This window comes from Fistularia commersonii, chromosome 22 (genome assembly GCF_037954325.1).
Source record: "Fistularia commersonii isolate RoL2024-O1a breed Wild chromosome 22, RoL_Fcom_v1.0, whole genome shotgun sequence".
Lineage (NCBI taxonomy): Eukaryota > Metazoa > Chordata > Actinopteri > Syngnathiformes > Fistulariidae > Fistularia > Fistularia commersonii.
The window spans coordinates 3564686-3585000 of NC_141305.1; the positions used below are offsets into that span (position 1 = coordinate 3564686).

The 20315-nt window shown below is 42.6% G+C and overlaps 1 protein-coding gene across 4 annotated transcripts in view; it reads left to right on the forward strand.

Annotated features, from left to right (window-relative positions):
* taok3a (TAO kinase 3a) overlaps positions 1-20315 on the forward strand; it is a 64919-nt gene that overhangs the window by 3008 nt on the left and 41596 nt on the right. For all 4 annotated transcript variants that reach the window (XM_086169769.1, XM_086169770.1, XM_086169772.1 and 1 more), the window contains exon 2: positions 18708-18831. The gene's annotated coding sequence lies outside the window, so the exon portion shown is untranslated. The remainder of the gene's footprint in view (positions 1-18707; positions 18832-20315) is intronic.

The window sequence follows — 20315 nt, forward strand, 5'->3', positions numbered from 1 at the left end:
AGAGAGGGGGAGAGGGAGAGAGGGGGAGAGAGAGAGAGAGGGAGAGAGGGAGAGAGGGAGAGGGGGAGAGAGAGATGGGGTGAATGACTGCAAAGGACAGATCAGCTGCTCTTGACAATTGGCTGATGTTGCTGTCATTGACAGAGAGTCATGACACTCTCGTCAAGCCAACCCCATCATCGGCTAATGATTAAACTCTCACTGAATCATTTATTGCCAGGTTGCAATATTGCACGTTTACCACCATGAATTTACATAGGAGGCTTGTATACTGATAAGTATTTCTTTTTTTTCTTTCCTATTGGCATTCCAACTCAAGATGAGACGTTGAAGAGGTTCCCATCTGGGAAGCATTTAAGATAAATCCCCGATGATCAGCGTCAATATAAGGCTAAAATGGAAAAGAAGCAGTCAGCTACGGGTGGGTACGTCCTCCCGTTCGGAGCAGACGTGACAGTGAAAGGGTGGAGATTTAAATCTTGGCAGCCGCCCTGAAACCAAGTCTGCCCTCAAAAGGGGTAGTGGAACCAGGGTGTTTGAGGACATTTTAAAGCGTTCAGTAAAGCTCCTCTCTGTGACAGTTTTTCACTGTGGCACCATCGCAACTTTGAAAGATACACTCAGCAGCTTTTATAGGCGTGAAGTCAAGATCAAAATTAGAATTTTGAAAATGCTTGTGATCCATGAAAGGGCGCCGGGTCTTCTTGGGAGTAAGAGAGACTAGAAGATACCACTGCAGCCCCTTGTTACACCCTGACCCACATGTATTTTAAGCCACCCAACTTAATAGTTAAAAATGAAAGTTCAAAGACGGGTGTTGTCCAACCCACGAGTACATGTTGACGTTCAAGTCCTGTTGTTCTGTGGCAGAGCTAACCTCCGATCAAACCAAGATACTTTTCTCTTTAAGGAAGCTTTATATTTTTCCATTTAGTCTAAATACTCAAAACATCTGTTTCCACTCTTTCAACCCATGCTGAATTTCTTTTTTTTTTTTTTTTTTTGTGGTCAATCCTGATAATATTTGATTTTTTTAAGAGTGAGAGGGATCCCCGATTTCTCACCATTACCTTGTAAATCAGACTGCAGCTGTTATTGATAGCACCTTTTTTTGTCCATTGCTTCGTATTTTTCAAAGACCTTCTGACGGGCTGTGGTGCAAATGCCGCCGTATGTATCTGGAGGCCAGAGGAACATCTGAATCAGTCCTGAACAATTGAATTAACAAGGAAAGCAAGTCACACTCTGCTTTTTTATGTTGTCCTCAAAGAGCAATCCAATGTTAATGGACCCACCATCACTTCCAACATTGTCCCTTGTTAATAAAGTAGAATTATTGTCATTTATTTATGCTTTTATGCTTCTTGCAATTGAAATGTAATTTATTTGATAGTCTGTAACTCAATTTATGCGGTAATACTGGGGGGTTTGAGCTAGTAACATGTATGCTGGTGACAATCAGTAGCTACAATGTCACAAACGTTTGCTACATGATAGCTCTCAAGCTGAGGGACCGTGAACTGTTGTCCCCCCACCTCTACTGCTGAGATAAGAGTGGAACACACTCTTGGGCACTATCTATAACAACATTCACGTTTCGGTCATTGTGTGATTAACTTGCTTAATGTTGTCTTTCAAAACCGGGTTGGGAAAAATCAAGTATTTTCGATTTGAGCGTCAAAGTTTGACGGTCCCTGACGCATCCATTAGCATGACTGCCGTGTTTAGCAAAACCATTCTCACTAGTGGGACTACCATTGTGATATAATGTTGCATCTGATCGTGCCAAGATGCTCTCATTCAGAAGGACACTGTCTTGCAGCTTGTGTGTTACAGTGGCTGTCCTTTGCCAATTCCACCGAAGGAAAAGAAATAGAATAAGATCTACAAAACCTGTGAACTGGCGTGTCATGTTGACCATGTTTCTGTTTTGCATTTGTGGTGAAAAAAGGAGTCCCCGTCATGAAATTTTTAGGCATAACAATTGAGTTGGAAGCATGTGGGTATAATTGATGAAACAATGTGAACATGCTTCAGAGATTGTTCTCTGTTGGGGTTGTATCCCAGAAAACCCCTCTCTGTCTCTTAGCTGTCAAAGATAAAATGTTTACCTGCTCTTCAGCTGAAAAAGCAGGATGGGGTCACTGGTAGATCCAGAGATTTTATTAAATTTTTGTCACCGCCAACCAAGAGGTGAACCTCTGAATAACTACCTTGATCATTGGTAAAAGGTATTTTTTGGGGGGAAGTTAAGTTAAATAGAGTAGCATTCCTTCCCGACTAATGAAATTCAGGGTCTACTATGACTCTCTCTGAAATGAATGAACTTTTCTCCACTTTCACTTGACGGGCGGCTGACTTTTGAAAAATAAATCAGAGAATTGCCATTTTCGCCAGTGCTCCAGCAGTTTGGTGGTTTATGCCGCAGTAGCAGAGTGCATCAAATATTAAAGCACTGCTGTCAGGCTTAACGTTATGCAGTGATCTGGTTTAGCATGTCTAATATAGGAATGCTGTCTCAGATGACAAGGAGAATTATGCCCTCCCAACCCCCCTCCCTCCACCCCTCCCAAACAGACGGCTTTTAATGATGATTTCAAAAGACAGCAAAACTATGTGCTGCGACAAGATTGTGGTGTTGTGAAGCCAGTCGCAGAGAAAAGAGATTCTGTTCCGTGATTAATCTTCCGTTTTAGAAGCAGCAGTAGAATTTATTTAATTACTCAATCACACATATAACCATGTTCTCAGCAGGTGCATCCTCTTTTAAGTCTTCCTCCATTGGGCATCCGGCAATGTTTGTGCCCAAGACACACTCCGACTTGTATCATTTCGAATTTGATTTAAAGTATTTTGAAAAAAAAAAATGTTTTTTAGATCGCGAGCAAAAGGCATTTTTAATACGGCCCCAAAAGGCCATGGCATCATCAGAAACTCTTTCACATCTACATTTACTTTGGCATTCGATGCTCGCGGAGCATTCGTGCCGCTGACTGTGATAGGGCTCACAGGGAAAGATATGCGATGGATCTCGTCACGGCCCGGCAGCTGGTGCGGACCTGAGTCACGGCCTTGGTCTCCCGAAAGCTGTCTCAGAAGGGAGGAAGTTACTGCCCGACAGATGTCTCATCAACATCTGTCTCCCTGGTGAATGTGCCACTTCTCCTGCCACCTTGCCCTGCAAAAATTAGTCTTCCACAAATGAGGTGGCTCAAATGTAAAGTGATTTAGGTTTGAACCAGCTGTCACCCATTGGCATCTTGACACCAAAAGTAGTGAGAGTGATTATTTAAATGTATACATGTGTTGAGTGTACATGTCAGCCTTTAGTCACCTGGCAGGTCAAATTTTTATTTCTTTTAACGGATCTCCTGAGATCACAGCACATCTGGCTTAAGTTGTTTATTGCATGCGATATTGATATGTTATATACCTAAATGTGGAACAGATTGGTCATTAAATACATCATTCGTACTTGTGCATTAGAAGGACCTTTCTTCCCCCCATTGTTTTCCTCAGGCACACTAAAACCTCTGTCATAAGAGAGGCATTTTGGCAAGTGAGCTTCGCTGGGTGTGGGAGGTTAGCATGAGCAACTTGATTATAGCCCTTCATTAGACGTGCGCCTCCAATCCTCTGGCGAGGTTGCAGCTGTAGCCGTCAGCTTCCAGCCCCCCTCCCCCTTTCCCCTCCAACCCACATTATGTCCAGCTACATCTGTCTATAGCCTCCCAGTGAAATCTGCTAACATCTCTCTGCTCTTCCATGACTAGGCCAAGCCGAAGTGCTGGGACATTATGATCGCCACCCAAAGAGACATCACCATTTCTCACAGCTGACTTGTCTTATCTCTGCCCACCACCGCCCCTCCTGGGTAGAGGGCTTAATTTAGCTCGGCAGTATGAAGCAAAGGGCTTAGACGGGTGTATTTTTAGAACCGCACGGTTCACTGTATCGGGGGGTCTTTAAAAAATTGAAAGTGTCATGTCATAGGTCTACGATTTGCATGTTTCTGCTGACTCCCCTCCACATGCAGCCAGCTGAGAGGACTCCAGAAGTCACTGCTCGCTTAGCAGAGTGGGGCATGTCAGCAAGGCTTAGGGTGCATGATCATGATGGACACGTTTGCTGATGAGAGTGGGGGGTGAGGTAATACACTGCACCACACTGATCTATTTTGGGAGCTTCCTTCCCCCTGCCCAAAGCGCTTTTGTGTCTCACAGTTATACATCACAAATTGTTAGTTTTGCTCTTTACAACAAGGCCTACAGAGCATTTCTTGACAGTGTTCTCGCAGACCGTATTTCACCGGCGTGTTTGTCGAGCATGTCCGTGACGATTGTGGCGAATTTTGCCGTTGGAATACAGAGGTGTTGTCGTTCCATGGGCTTATGGAGTTATGGCGGGGCTTTCATTGGGGGTGTCACCTCACAAGGTCGCCGTGAACCTCTGGGTCGAGCTGCCAGCTTACCTGATATATATCTATTGCCCTACCTGAGGTAAATGCTTAATAACTCCTCATCTGTCAGCTTCTGAATGAATGCCAAACCTACCCCATCCCCCTAGTCCCAAGAGAAAGTAGGCCTCTGCCCAAGCTCTGCAACCCTAATGCCGTGACTGGACAGCCTCCATTGGGTCAAGTGGAGATTTGCCTCTGATGAATCTGGGGAGATTGTGCTGTGCTCTCGCCAGTCAGCAGTGATTTGTATTTATTCATTTTGTATTTAAGACTGCGACTGAAAATATTAAAAGGCAGGATTTCCTGGCCGATAAGTTTGAGCGCAAGACACCATCGAGGCTGACAAATAAGGAAGTTTGCACAATTCCGTTTGACCGACCGGGCAACGCAGCCATTCCCTTGATAAGTAACAATGTATTTGGGGTTCACCGGGTGTCATTATATCTCAAGCTCAGCTGTGGCGCTGACTCATCAGACTAGGTACAAATGTGTCATAATGCATGAGGGAATTAGGATTTTTGTAGTAAGTGTAGTAAGAGCCAACCCGAGTACTTTTTACCACACCTTGGTGGTAATAAGTACCCGTGACTAATTGTTCAACATAGTAGGAGTAAATATGTCAGAACCCGGAGAGACCAAAGTTGAAGAGAGTAGTTGTCAAATTAAATGGTAACTTTAAGTAATTCAGTGTCTCAATATCACACTTTGCTCCCTCCCTCTCTTGTTCACGCTGTTCCTCTATCTTGCATTTGCACACACAGTCTTTCAGTGCGCACAAACACAAATGAACCAGATGTGCAGCGCTGTGAAGCCAGTCGGTCACGAACCCAAGAATAATTGCAAGGATGATATTGTCCCGGAGGACAAATGAGGAAATGGTTCAATTACGAGGCTGCGAGGGCTATCGAGGAAGCAGATACACGTGCGCCGTCTTCCTGTACTTCCAGCGATCCGACTATTGTTTCCTGGCATGGCCTGTTACTTTCTCCATACTTTGTTTACTACGGGTAAGCGGCAGGAAGCAGGCCAGTGTTATTACGGAGGGGAAACCTCTCCAGCCTGTGTCACACTCAGGACTTTTGACAGTGCTACTTTGAGAGCTTTTATCAATGATTATTTTACATGCATTATTTTCAGTCCTTTGCCGCGATTGGGAATCCTTCAAGTCGTTGGGATTATTTATTTATTTGTATATTTAAAGAAAAAATCAGTTCATGTGTATCTGTTGTGATATTGAATATGGTGCCCCCCCTACTCGCACATCTATTGTGATTCAAGATAATAAACACCGCAGAGGCTCTTAATGGACAGCAAGTAACACTTGAGCCACCAGAGGAATGATAGGCATGAATAAATAGACAAAAGCTTTCAGAGTAGATGTCAGGGAGCACGCTCACACATCTTCTGTACTACTCTGATTTACTCAGCACTATGATACAAAAAATAGGATCCTGTTATTAATTTATGACCCGTCCTTTTTTCCAGCAAATATTTTGCAATATAAAGATTTACCAGATCAATTATTGAGTGGTGGTGCACAAAGGACAAAAGGGGTTTTGCAGACTCCATTAGTCCTGTGTAATCTGTTGTGGCTGCACCTTCACAAAGAGAATGGAGGTAAAGACTTTGCTGAGGTTTGCAGGTATGAACACAGACGGATAAATGCCATACAACCAGTCCCAGGTTAAATCCTTTAAACAAACTCTGATTTGTTTATATGCTCTTCAAATAGTTCAGTTGTTGTTTCTGTGTACACAATGCAATATGTAGTTACACAGTTTGTTTTTTCATCTTTACTTTTCTGCACTAGTTTTTCCCGTGCTACATAAGGAACCATACGTAGCCGTTGTGGGCTCGCATTATTTTCAGTCATTTCAAATTTAACTTTTTTTTTTTTTTTTTTTTCCAGGCTTCATTATGTCTTATTTTTCACTCTAGCTGAGAAACATCAGAAAAGAGGCATCATTTTCAGTCAGTAGCTGGGCAACATGTCATTGCAAGTCAACTGTCAGTGAAGTTTTATTGTGTATTTTCTTGGAAAGAAAAAGGGTTTCTAAAATCAGTCATTTATGTCTGTCTCTTGTATTTTTTTTATCTGGGGAGGACAATGTGGAAAGTAATTTTGAAAGAAAGAAACTATGCAACAAAAAAGCAATTGAACAGGTGATATCCTATTCCTCCGAGTATGTGATACTGATATATATTAATAGGGCTTCTGCCAATTTATACATTTTAGTTCTGTCTATGTTCTGTCATCATCTGAAAAGCCATTATCTTTGAACTGTTGCGACTGACCAACTATGCAAATATATTTGTATATTTTACTTTATACGTAGAAGACAGTCCAAAGGTTTCACGACTTTGGCCTTAAAACGCAATTAAAAATGCAGCTGAATGATATATTTCATGGGTGAATAGGGTTTGTGGCCTTCCTAACGCGCACAGACCAGGAGGTTATCAATGGGAGCCGTTGAGATGAAGAGAGAAGTTGACGGTGGCTTGTTTGGGGAAAAATTTATCAAGAGGGATGTTTTCATTTGACGTCTCCCGGCCGAGCGTGACCAAACCATGCTATTCATGTCTTGCAATCAGTCATTTAACAAAGCCATCAATATTTAAGTACTTTTAAAGACCCAGCGTTTTAACTACAGTTGGCACGATGTTAGACATTGATTCTGTTGATGGAACTGTGTTTCCATCTTTCAGCCAAATCTCTGTCATACACACATGCAGGCAGACACACACACACACACAGACACACACACACAGACAGACACACACACACACACACACACACTTAGGAATTATGCTAACAAACTTTTGCTAAACTGCATTTGTAATAGTATGGGGTTTCTACCTTAAAGTGGGCATAATCTTTCTGCTACGTACAGATTTTTTTTTTTTTTTAATCTTTTACTCCCCTGTGTGTGTGTGTGTGTGTGTGTGTGTGTGTGTGTGTGTGTGTGTGTGTGTGTGTGTGTGTGTGTGTGTGTGTGTGTGTGTGTGTGTGTGTGTGTGTGTGTGTGTGTGTGTGTGTGTGTGTAAAAGAGGCTTGGATGAATCGGTACTGATCTAAAAGAGGAAATGGAAGGCTAAGTTCTGAGCCTGAATTAATTCCTAAACTAATTACGGGGAGACTTTACAGGGGATAAAAAGCTGAAATCCTAGGGCCTAAAACCCACGGGCCTTCTCTCTCTCTGTGTAAACCCTGTGATGATGTACATAATTTATACTGTCAGTGTATATTTGAAAAGTAGGAATAGACAAAACTCAAGGGGAATGACTCAGTGGCCTAGATGCATGTTTCCTCTTTGGGGTTTCCCCTACTTTAGTTACCCCTTCTTTCTTTCTCTCTTTCATTTTAGCTGAGCATCCTTTTTTTTTTTTTCCCCCGCTCCTAAAAGGCAGAAGAGAGGAGCAGTGTTGTTGCTTCTCCTCCCGTGTTGGATCCATTCACACGTCTCACGCCAGACATTCAAATGATCTTCCTTTCTCTCTTTCAATTCCAGTGCACGGCTAGATACGGCCTAAAGTCCACACCAGCGGACCCAGGGGCGGGAAAACGGTTTAAAATACACCATGTGAGCAGTGATGAAGTACTATCACTCTACCTTGAGTAGATGTGCAAAAATGCAGCCTGTCCAGTCAGCGCAGCCCAGTGATCTCCAACTTTTTACCAATCTATTTGAAATGATGCCAGCAGGTGTGTGATTGACGTGCAGCGGCGAAGAAAGAGATAGTCACACTTTGGGTCAACATGCTTTCCTTCGCCCGCGCGCGTTCATTGTACACGACGAATTGCTTTTTTGTCGCATTGTCATCGTGTCCAAAGAGTTGTGACCGTATCCACTCAGCAGGTCCTCTGATCCCAAACCCACTCGCATGATAGATACACATCATTTTAGAATAAGTGGAGGATTATGCAGGCAAACACCACGCGGGTGATGATCAATGAGCTATTTCGATGCTGGCTGTTACACAGCAGTGATACATGGAGAACAATGGTGGCACTCTGATTCAACTTCTCGCTGAGCAACAGTGAGAGATGTTTTTGGAAGCACTTGAAGAGTCTGACAGACTACTCCTCCCTCCCCATTTATATTTATTTATTTATTCGTTTTTTTTTCCCCTGTGCATTGAAGTAAAAATGACATGCTGCTTTTGGGGAAAAAAAAAATGATTAGTCGTAAGTCCAGGTTGCGGTACATTTGTTTTCAATTCGTCGTGATGCCGACGTCTCCCGGGCTCCTTGTCACGATGATATAACACAGAATCAGAACATCCACTACCACCCTGTGAGGCGCTGGCTCACGACTGCATTACATCATCGCTTTTCCCTCAATGAACATTGGCTCGTCAAGAAAAGTCACAACGGTTGTGTCATCAGTCCAGCATTTATGTTGTACATGTTATCCGTTTACTGATTTCGAATGTTCCCATGCGTTCGTCGCTCTGTCCTGGGAGGGGGGGGGGGGGGGCGGTCAGCGTTTGGCCAACCTTGCGAGTTAGATTAAGAAAAGAAGGTCAATGAAAAGATTAAGATACTTCCTCAGGAAAAGCGCCCATCTTCATCCTTGCTTTAACACAATCGGGGAAACGTGATCCGCCCATTCAGCTCTAGATTTTAAGGGTAAATGTGGACACGTGTAGCTGTGCTGTTTCTGTTTCGCAGCACTTGAACTTTACTCCGCTCAACTTGTCCGCTAGTTTTAGTCTCTTTTCATATTTCATTTTGATTTAGAGAGCGAAAACGGAACAACTAAGTAGTGGCTGCATGTCCTCACTGTCGTAAGCATTGCTCTCTCTACAGCCCATTCAATAGGCCCGAATTAATCTTTGTGCTGCTCTTGATTGGAAAATCCTTTTGGGTTTTAGAGTAGCACTTCACTCTCGGCTGAGATCTCCCCCTTGTAAATACATGAACAGACACACAAACTTGGAGCTGAAACGAGATCAGCTGTTGTGTACTTCCACGAGTGGCTGCGGCCCTTCTGTCTGCGCACGATGCTGATTAAATGACTATAGCATGCACTGATTACATGGACTCGCTATGTATGTGAGGGGCCGTGTACATGTCCAAGGCTTATCTGCATTCACACACTCACACTGTCTGATGCTGTCATGCATGGCTTTGTGTTAAAGCAGATTGGGGGCTACAGCAGCTTGGCAGGATGACTCACATAACCAGTTTAGGCATTTGACCACCAGTGACTGTTACTGTGGTGTCAGGGACATGGCGAGGACACTCAGCTCCGAGTCTCCTCTCAGACACGGTGCGTCCCGGCCTTTTGAGGAGCGGGGATAGATAACACGAGAGCAAAACCTCAGCCCTGACACTGTGGGTATAAATCATATTTATCTGTATACCCTGCCATGTGGCCTTGATGTCAAAAAGGCATCGGACTTCCGGCCCTCTGTGCAACACTGCCTGGCTTACTATCATCCGTGCCAATGTGACTGCGTGTGAAACCTAGATCTTCAATCCTCGGCTCCCCCTATTTTCTAGGAACGTGTCGTCATATCTGTGACCCCACAGCCCTGGTCTGTTTGGGTGTGGAGCTCAGGAGTATTTTTGCAGCCACAAAAATCAATACAGCTTGGAATTGATAGTGTCATAAACAGACCCGGGGTCATCGCCCGGTCGATGCAGCCCATCTCGTCGTCAGATGAGGGTTCCAGCTGAGCCCGGGCTAAATGTGGCCAAAAGCTGTGTGTTACACCCATTGATTAAAATACCAGCACTTATTGAATGGCCTGTCTTTGGCATTGAAACCAGTTTAACACAAATAGCGACCCTCTGAGCCGGTGTCAGCAAGAGGTGTTTCCCTGACCGCACAGACGTCATAGACGTCACGCACCTCTCTTAGCTGACATTTTCCCTGGAGTAGACCACGTACCCATCTCATGTTCTTTGTGTGAACAACAGGGTGGATAGAGCTGTCGTCACTTGGGCTCGGAGATTTGGGAGACAAATATAAACATTTTCTGAAGCCCACTCTCCAGATTCCATGCAAATCTCACCCTACTCTAATTTCTCTGGTGATGATCCAGTTATTCATTATTGCAAAAAATAAGGAAAAAAAAAAAAGGAGTTTTATGTCAATGATTTTTCAAATACTAAAATGTTGCGCATCCATTCATTGGAGAAAAAAAAAAACACATCGATGTTACTTACATAGAAATGTTGGCCAGTTCTGGATGTCAGAACAGATTCCAAATGAAATAGAAGTCTGTAAACAAATACTTTGCAGTCAGGTGGATTTGACAGACATCGCTTTCCATGTCCAAGTTAATCATCCGACTTTGTTTGCACAGACTTACGTTTTTTGCGCTATAAAAGAAAAACGTCTGTTTTGAATTAGACTAAGCCCGACGTGTTTTCCTCCTGTCGCTTACTGCTCACTCCCTTAACTGCTCACACACTACCAGGTTTGTCATGTTCATTTTTTGCTCGACGGACATTAAAAAGGTCTCATAAACACGTCTTATTCCATTGTGCTGTTTTGATTATGATGTCACCGTGCAAGACAGAACACCAAAATCAGCTCAAAACCCGCTTTGCTCTCGTAAAATCGACTCAAGTACAGTAGTTGTGGATGAGTGTGTGCAAATTGCTTGATACTATGACAAGTATCCTAAATCATTTCTCATCAGCAAGGCCCTAAGAACACGCTCCATTTTGCCGGTGGGGGTGGTGGGGTGATAAAGCCCAGATAGTGTAGACAGGGTCTGACAGATTTCCTGTTAAACCCCATGACACGAGGTCAGATTTATGGATTAAATTTGTCTTGTGTTCAGGCCAACGGTTTACAGATTACCGCCTTTTAACCCTGTAACTGACTGTTCTTCACTCACCCAACACCGTCATTAACTCCTGATATGAGCTCATTAGCCAGCCGGACTGCCACCTGAGCTCGCCGAGGGACGGAGGGAGGGACGGAGGGGGGCGCTTAACCTCAGACCTTTGATTTTCTGTCTCTCTGATGTGTTTAAGAGTCAGTTGAAATTTCAGTTTCTGTTCCGAGTAGACCGAGAAGCCGCTTCTGTTTTTACACCAGGAATTCAGATGCAGAGAACTTTAAGATTCATGACTAAGTAGTGTCTCTACCCACAAAGACACCGAGTCCCGGTCAGATTTACAAAGTCACGGCAGCGTGTGGTTGTTTTCTAAATCTATGACTGTGTAGGTGTCAAACCTCCACTCACGCAAACAGACATAAACGGAGGCTCACACACCGCTAATGAACTCATTTCCATATGAATCACCGCGGTGTGTCATTCACTCCTCCTGCTCCAACAGCCCCCATCGATCGATCCACAACCACGCCGACATGTTACGCATGTCGCACAGATTTACACCTTTGGTATGGACAGAAAAGGCGGTAAATAAACCTCTAAAAATACATTTGATTCTGCGATATATTTGATGCTAGTTTTATGGTATGTAGATCTTGATTTTGTAGATCATTTAAGTCATTTTTCTATTCTTCTACTTTGATCATTTTTAGGAAATATTTTGGTTATTTTGCAATAGTGTGAATATTTTTTAAGGAAATGTGTTGCTAGCTGGAAAATTCAGTTCTTTTGGATATTTAAATGTATTTTTTCCAGTAGATGAAAAGTGTGATAGATGGATAGATATCACAATACAATTGTACAGTTAGCAGTCCACACACATGCTTCATATATCTCTTCCCTGAGGTTTAAGCCTCTTTTCTGGATGCGGATCTACTGACACAAGGGCAAATATGACAGACTGTATATTAAATTACACAATTCTGCTACTTGAAAGTCAGATATCCTAGGACAGATAGGACAGCCCCCATCTCTTCGTAATTGCTCTGCCTCCTGGGGGGGGTTCTGTCACCTGTACTTAAACAAAGGCCTGTTTGTTGTAAAACAACTTTTCCACCACTTTGCAGAAAATAGAGACATCGGGGACTCACAAGCCAAAGTGTCAAGGTATATTTCGGGCACGTCGATTCCACTTTAGAATCCAAATTCATGTCATTTGAACACACTCAGAGGCTCAAGGTAATACAGCAGACTCACTGTACACACTGACACACAGCCACAAGCCAAGCTAATATAGATTTATCTAAAGTTGGGAAGGGAACATCTAGGTTAGTGCAAACCCCGGGGTGAGTGTACTGTTAGTTCATGTCTTTATTTTTAACTGTTCCCCTAAATTCTCTCGGGAGCAATGAGTAATGCGCGCACGCACGCACGCACGCACGCACGCACACACACACACACACACACAGAAACACGACGTCCCTGAAAATCATTCCAGATTAGTGGTTTTTGGACACAATTTTTATGAGCTACATCACACGTGTACGTTGGGGTCTGTGCAGTGAGTCAGCTTAGAGGAGGTGGCGCTGCCGGGCCAGTGCTTTTTAAGTAATGAGCTGCTCCTCTGCTCACCCTGCACACATTTAAAAAATAGAAATATGCCCAAAAGTGTTGCGTGAGTGAAAAGAACATGCATAAATTTGAGAACTCCCACATTTAGACATGAGCGCATCTCAAGGCGCATGTCTCGGACACCGTGCACTGGGAGCTGGGATGCAGTTGCGGGCCCAAAACATTATGTTTCAATTTGTTTAAAAGTCTGTTATGTTTAAGATAATGCTCTCAGGCGTCTGAATCACCCCCCAGATTTGAATAGATACTTGATTTTTCATGTGTTTTTTTTTTTTTTTTTTTTTTTAAAGAGCATACTTCTCCTGTGGCACAAATGGGAAATTAATTTTGGTAAAGCACGTTGGACCAATCAAACTGAATGTCTAAACGGGGCTGATAGGGGACAATGTTGATTATCTGCTCTCTGCAGCGAGTCGCAGGTTAATCTTTATCTCAGACTGTCACAGTTATATCCGTGTGGTTGAAGTTAAAGCTCTCCTTTGCTGCCTGTCCAGATGTTTTATCTAAGGTAGATTTTTTTTTTTTCCCCTTTTTAATATTTATATTATCACTATCACTCACATTCACATTTTAGTAGTGCTATTTGCACATTGTTCTGTAATGATAATTATAAAGTCATAAAACCATTATTGGTTTCAGCTGTTTCCGTGTAGAATCTAAAGTTCAAGTTATGAAACTTGTTTTATAAATGACATCATGTCCTATTCAAGCAATATCATTGCTATATGGTAACACTGTAACAGTTGGTATTAACATATTGTTGAGCAGTAACAGGTCAGTTGATCATGTACATCATCCTATTTGATCACCTTTTATTATTGTTAAGATTAAGTTATTGTTTTTATTATTTCCTTAAATATATATATATTTTTTTTTGTATTTTTTGTGTGATCTCTTTGTGTGATCTAATTCTTATTTTAGCTTGTTCATTTACTATTGAGTTGTGAGCCCAAATCTTATTTCAGCGAATTAAACATTACCTTTTAGAGACAGGATGATCTGTATCTTCCTCCTTTAGTCTTTTTGTTTTTGAACCTGCTTGCGAGCTCTTTAGTTAATTTCCAGCCTCCTCTTCCACCTGAATTACTGTTAGCCACGAAATGATTGATTATTATTGTGATTATCATTTCCCTCCATGGATTGCAGGTTATACCAGGATTTGGGGCCCTTTTCACTTTTACAAATGAAAGACCCAGAGTCACATTTAATTAAATGGCTCGGAAAGTTGCTGCTTCTCTCTGACCGTCCTCTTCTGTTTCGGGAGAATGTCGACCCACAACACTCCCGATCGACTCCTGCTCCTCCTACCCGCTTTCTCCCACGTCCGTGATGGACATTAGCTGCCAGGCGACGAAACTCTCAACACTTCCTTGTTTTTGTCCGTTTCCTGTGTGTTTGTGTTTGAGTGCAAGAAACGGTTTAGAAAATATGCAGAGATTGATTTTGTGCATTTATATGTGAAGGTCTGTGTGGGATCAGGAGATGCAAGGCGGCGAACACGCACACACACTGCACTATTGACCGGGTTTGGGGAAAAAGCTTCGCTGAAAAGGTGCTAGCGCTGATAGTTGGCACAGAGGATGAATGGCTTTAATAGAGAAAACTCCAGGCTTTGCTCCGGAGGGACACACACACAGGCCGACCCCTCTGGATTCATGGCTTTGCACTGAAAAAGCTTTCACACTCAATGAGGGATGGGCTTTGTGTGGCAGAATGTGTGGGAGCAACGTGTGTGAGTGGGTGTATGTGTGGACGTCTGTCTTATTCCCAATCAGGCCAGCAACCGCCGCAGATACTTGGACTGATGGCTGTTCAAGATCTAACCCGGCTTCAGCCGCCGTCTCCACTGTAAGACTTTCATAACTGTTTGGAAGGAGAAAACGCAACAGGAGCCAAATATAGTCCGGTGGTCACAGGTTGCTCATCTTGGCTGCATTTTGAAATCCAGGTCAGAACTATTTCGAGGACGTCAACGAGCAAATTCAGCCTCACTTTGATTCATCTCACAGATATGAATGTGTGAAAAAGGCTCTTCTCCTTCATAGTAGGGCCCTTTATTCATCAGGATCAGAATCTCTTTTGGATCGAGTGATCAGAATCAACAGTGCACAGTATATGCAATTTCGACATGGTGTCAGAGGGGGAAGAGGAATATTATGGTATGCTGTTACTCTTGGTTCAATGTCTCTATCATGAGAGCTGCAAAGGTATGGAGAGTCATGATGGGGATGCACAACTGTGTCACACACATGTGTCGGTTACCAGCGTTTAGTCAGCGAGGATATCTGACCTTTGAGTGTGTCATGTCGGTTGCCTAAAAAGAAATGCCAGACAATTAAAAAACAAAACAAATTATCCCATAAGAAGCAAGCATGTGCTGTAAACAAATCAGTGATGACCAAAGTGCCAAGCTAATTTCCATGAAACTTAACTGCCGCCTTGTATGAAGTTACGCATATTGTCAAAGGTACAATAGCATTAAAGATAGTAGTTATCGCATGGCATTTCTCCATCGTGGAGGGATTATCTTCTCCTACAATCCCTGGCTGCTACCAACAGCTTCACAAAAGCCCGAGGATATTTGAACACCGCTGCCACTTCTCTCAGATATCTCATATTTATCTTCGAAGGGGGGAAAAGAGGTGTGAAAATATTTCAGAGGTGTGAATGCTTTCATGTGTCGTGATTCCACGTGCCCCGCTGTCGTTCTATAATTCCTCCAGAAATCTGCATCACGTCGAGTGTTTTTTTTTTTTTTTTTTTCTGCATCAATACAAAGATTGAGATTGATATTGACCTAAAGCTCGGGGGCAAAACGTGGTGCCGTACTCCTCCGCTCAGCCAGAGGTGTGAATGATTTAGCTTGGCACCATCAAGCGCTAATCCACTCTAATGGACATGTCTGTAGAGGGGAAGGGGCCATTTTGGAAGCAAATCATATAAGATGGAATAATTCAATTGCTTTTACAATTTAGCAAAAATGTGCTTTTGTGTGAGCAGAAAATGAAAATTGAATGTTTAAACACAGGCATCAAATTAGCCACGTTGTTGAGTTTGGTAGAAGTTCTCCAGGGTCTACGAGGCACTAAAGACTGTAGATTAGGAGAAAAAAAACAGGATCAGAAACTGATAACCAATCAATCTATTCCTGATAGTTTTCCTAAGGAGCTCACGTGCACTCTTAAACAAGCAAGTAGTGGTTATGGTGAGTTAATGTGCGTCTCCAGGAAATGAATGTAAGTCAATGTAACGTTGTTTGAAGTGATGTAACACGTGTGTGTGTGTGTGTGTGTGTGTGTGTGTGTATGCGTGCGCGTACGCGTGCACACATGCACACATGCACACATGCACGTCTCAATTGTGTCACTAAGCTCTTCAGATGAGAGTTACCCTGAAGTCTCCAAATCCTGCTTTACAGTGTTAAGTGTGTGTGTGTGTGTGTGTGTGTGTGTGTGTGTGTCTTTTTCACTCTTTGAAAATGAGTCACTGCTATAAAAACCCACACCATGCCACCCTGGCAGGATAAGCAGGACATAATGTTTGGTTTCTTTCTATCTCGGTGGATTAGTTTGTTTTCATTCTGTGTATTGTGGAAATCGCCTCATACACGGTTGTCTCAGCTTTATTTAAAGCAAAACTTTACCAGGGGAAGTGCGATTTGAAGGGCGCCCTACCTCCAGCATGACTCACCACAACCCCACCTCCGTTGTCATCATTCGCTCGAGGAATCCAGCGCTCAGCTTTTCGACATTGCATCTCATTATCCCCATTGTGATAAATGATGGTATTCCTGTGTGTGTCTGTGTGTGTGTGTGTTTTATGGAGAACCTGTTAAGTCGAGTCATCTAGAGGAGCATTTATCATGTTTGGCTAAGTGTTCTTTATAAGTATTCAAATTGCTAAAGTTGTCGTGACGGGGCTTCAGGTTTAGGTGTCTCAGACTGGTCTGTTATTCTTTACCAAAGCGCGTGAGAAAGGCTGCTGAGATTTCGGTGTATGTCTAATTGTGCCGCAGATTTCTCATGTAACACTTTTGAGATCAACGTCCACCAGTGTGATTGAGATAAATCGATAGCACACTCTCCAAAGGGATTTGTTTGTCTTTTGGGAGAACTGAGCTGCCCCCTTTTTCTTGTTAGCAACACACAACAGCATGTTACAGTTTGGAAAAAAAGTAAACCCGTGCAACCCTCCACTTCAAATGCATCTGAATGAAAGACACTCTTTTCTCCCCTCCATCCGTTTTTCTCTCCCTTGTCGGTGGAGCACAAACGCCAGTCCGGGTGGAGTGAGCGAAGGGGAGAAGTGTAGCCACAACTTTCCCAGAGGCTCATGCAAGCGTCAGTTTGTGTTATAAATCATTCAGCGACACTCAGTAAGGGCACAATGCATTTTTATCCTTCATCTCTCATCCCCTCATCCTCTCTCCTCTTTATTATTGAACGCAGTTTACTGAGCACCCAATCTGCTACTTGGCCCCGTCAAAAAAAAAAAAAAAAAAAAAAAAAACAAGAAAAGTGGAAGTGGGGGGGGGAAACCAGTTTGACAGGAAAGCGGCTTAAAGTAGAAGTGGAAGCCTTTTAGAGTTGTTTTCACATCTTCTTGTGGCAACAGGATTTGGTCCAGTTACAGGTTGTTTACACACAAGCAAAGGTTGCAGTTGTATATATCCAGTGTCGGTGATAAACAACGCACCTGTGCAGTACTTGGTGATCGGCAGACTCTTTACAAACAACACTTTTTCCCTGTTGCCGGTCTTGAAGTCAAGGTTCAACTTGAGTTCTGTGTTAAAAAACTCCGGATTCTACCTACATGTCAAAATGTATAGCTGACAGCGCTTTGCTGTCAGAACAGCTTCTGCAGATTTTATGTGTTTATACTCTGTCTGTGACATTGTGTGGGTGAGTGCGTATGTGTGTGTGTGGGGGGGGCGTCTTGTATTTGTACTTTTTTGTTCGTGTTGTGAAAGCTTATTTTTGTATGTTGCCGCGCAGCCTTGAAATAGCGTGTCCAATGTAGAAGTTGAGAATGAGTATCTAGGAAGCAGCACGGGGCTCCTTGTTTCCAGAATGCTCAAACTTTTAATTAAGGACACTTATAACAGATGTTTAGAATAACAATGGATAAAATAAGCACCATGTATACTGTATATTGAGCAACTGCTAACTCTTAAATTATTCTACTCAAGATCTTAAATGCTTGTCATGGACGTCACACTAAAACCAATTTCCATTAATGTTTGGTTTTTTCTATCTGATTGTGGGGTCATTGTCAGGTCACTTTTTATCAGATGTCAGGACAAATTGTGATCAAGCTGCCCTCGCTGCTAGATTTTATTCAAAATTGCCCCTCATGTAGATAGCAAAGGGATCAGGCTCCCTGTGACCCTGAATTTCATCGGGAATTTGTGTTCAATTAGTCAGCATAAAGAACATCCTCAGACAGTGCAGTCATGTTAAATCATACATTTGGAGAATTCCACTCCCGGCCTTTTGATGCAATATTTCAAGTCCCACTTAAAAAGCCTGTAGAATCAGTGATGATGTCTGTATTTTTCTCGGCTTAAACAACATGAGCCCTCTCTTGTTTAATTTTAAGCTACTGTAACAGAAATATGAATATAGTGCAGCTCTTGTTTCATTGCAGATTCTTGTAGGATTTTTTTTTTTTTTATTGACCTTTTCACGCAAACTCAAAAGTGACGATCAGTCTCATGAGCCTTGTTTTCATTTGTTATTTAATTGACCTTAATCGAGCGGTTTTCCATGGAGGGTCAAAGGTCATCCAGTCATCTTGACACTTTTTTTCTTCTCTTACTCAGGACCTAGATTTTCCGCACCATGAGGACACTTTTCAAGAAATCAACTCTCGACATTAACTGAGGAGACAGAAGGGAGCGGGAGGGAGAGAGGCGCGTCAGATTCCCCCCTTTAAATTCCCCACAGGTAGGTTTGACTCATTTGTAATGACTCTTTGAAATTCCTTTCTTTCTTTACCTCACGCTCTATCCAATCTGTTCCTCTTTTATGTTTTGATTGTTATCTCCCATCACTTTGTTTTTTTGTCAGTCCAGCCTGTGAGTAAACACGGTAAGTAAACACTGAGTGAGTAAACACTCAGAGAAAGTTGTAGGGATTCGGGCCTTTGAATATACCTTTGGGGAAAGTCAGCAAGTTACGTAAACAGACAACAAGAAAACATGATAAGAATGATGAAATAACAGAACAGATCTTCGCAGAGGTTTCTGTGGGGGAAAAAAATGCATTTTTTTTTTTTTTTTTTTTTTTTGCTGCTAAATGGCTCTTTTTTTAATGTTTTTTTTTTGATTAAACATGTTGACATGTATTCATCTGCCGAGCGTCGTGACCATGGACCTCGTTCAGGCAAACAAATGTCAAAGAAATCAACGCCTCATCGGTGGAGGTAGTAAAGACACACTTGTCTGGTCAAAATACATAAGCAACACTTGATTAGCGTTCACTCCAGGAGCCACGCCGTCCACAGCAGAGTGTAACATAGGTCCAGGTCGGCACGGTGCCAGTTCATCACACTGTGGTCTTGTTCCCGAGGCCATGTATGATTTGAGGGCGTGTTGTACAGTTTTTAAAGACTTTCAGTCGTGGGCCAACTCAGAACGAAAAGAGACACTAGCGATGACCTGCAACACCTACCTATATAATCAGTGCTATTCCTGGGAGCACATGTGACTACCGCCAACAGGGAAGTTGGGAGTTCTGGGAAATCCTGTACTGGAAACAACCGCAGGATTCTCAAGGTACATTTACAGGCTTCTATTTAAAAACGTGGAGGAACCTCTGAAGGTGCTTTGAGGAACCTCCAGGAAAAAGCAGACTTAATTCTGCTCAGAAAATGTTTGTTTTTGTTTTTTTTTTCTTGCAGCCAGTTCTGTAATAATAATAATATGTTCATACATCTAAACATTTTTAGACCAAATTTTAATAATTACGATAATTTTCATTTTAAATGGTGACTATTGCTTAAGAAGTTCCCCACAGGAAATATGTATATTTAGACAAAAGGCACTCGCTAAGGGGAACAAGAAGTTACCAATCATCTCGGAAGAACAAGAAGGGAATACAGGAGGAAGTAATGTAGACATTTGGTCTGAAATTGACCAGTCATTCCAACACAAGGCGCCATTGTACATTTTAATAGGCCGCTATATTATTCATAATGAGGTTGACCCATTTAGTTTTCATGCAAGAGACACAGAAACGCTTGTAAACATGTAACACAATCTCTGGTGAGATACAGCCTCCTTCTTTGTACATTTTGGAGAAGAGGATTTTTTCTCTCCTAAGTGTGTTTTTGATCAAGGCTCATACGCTCACTAATCCATACTGTATGAATGTAACACATGCAGAAACACACACTTGTCCAAAGCTTGGTTTCTCGAATGTTATGATAA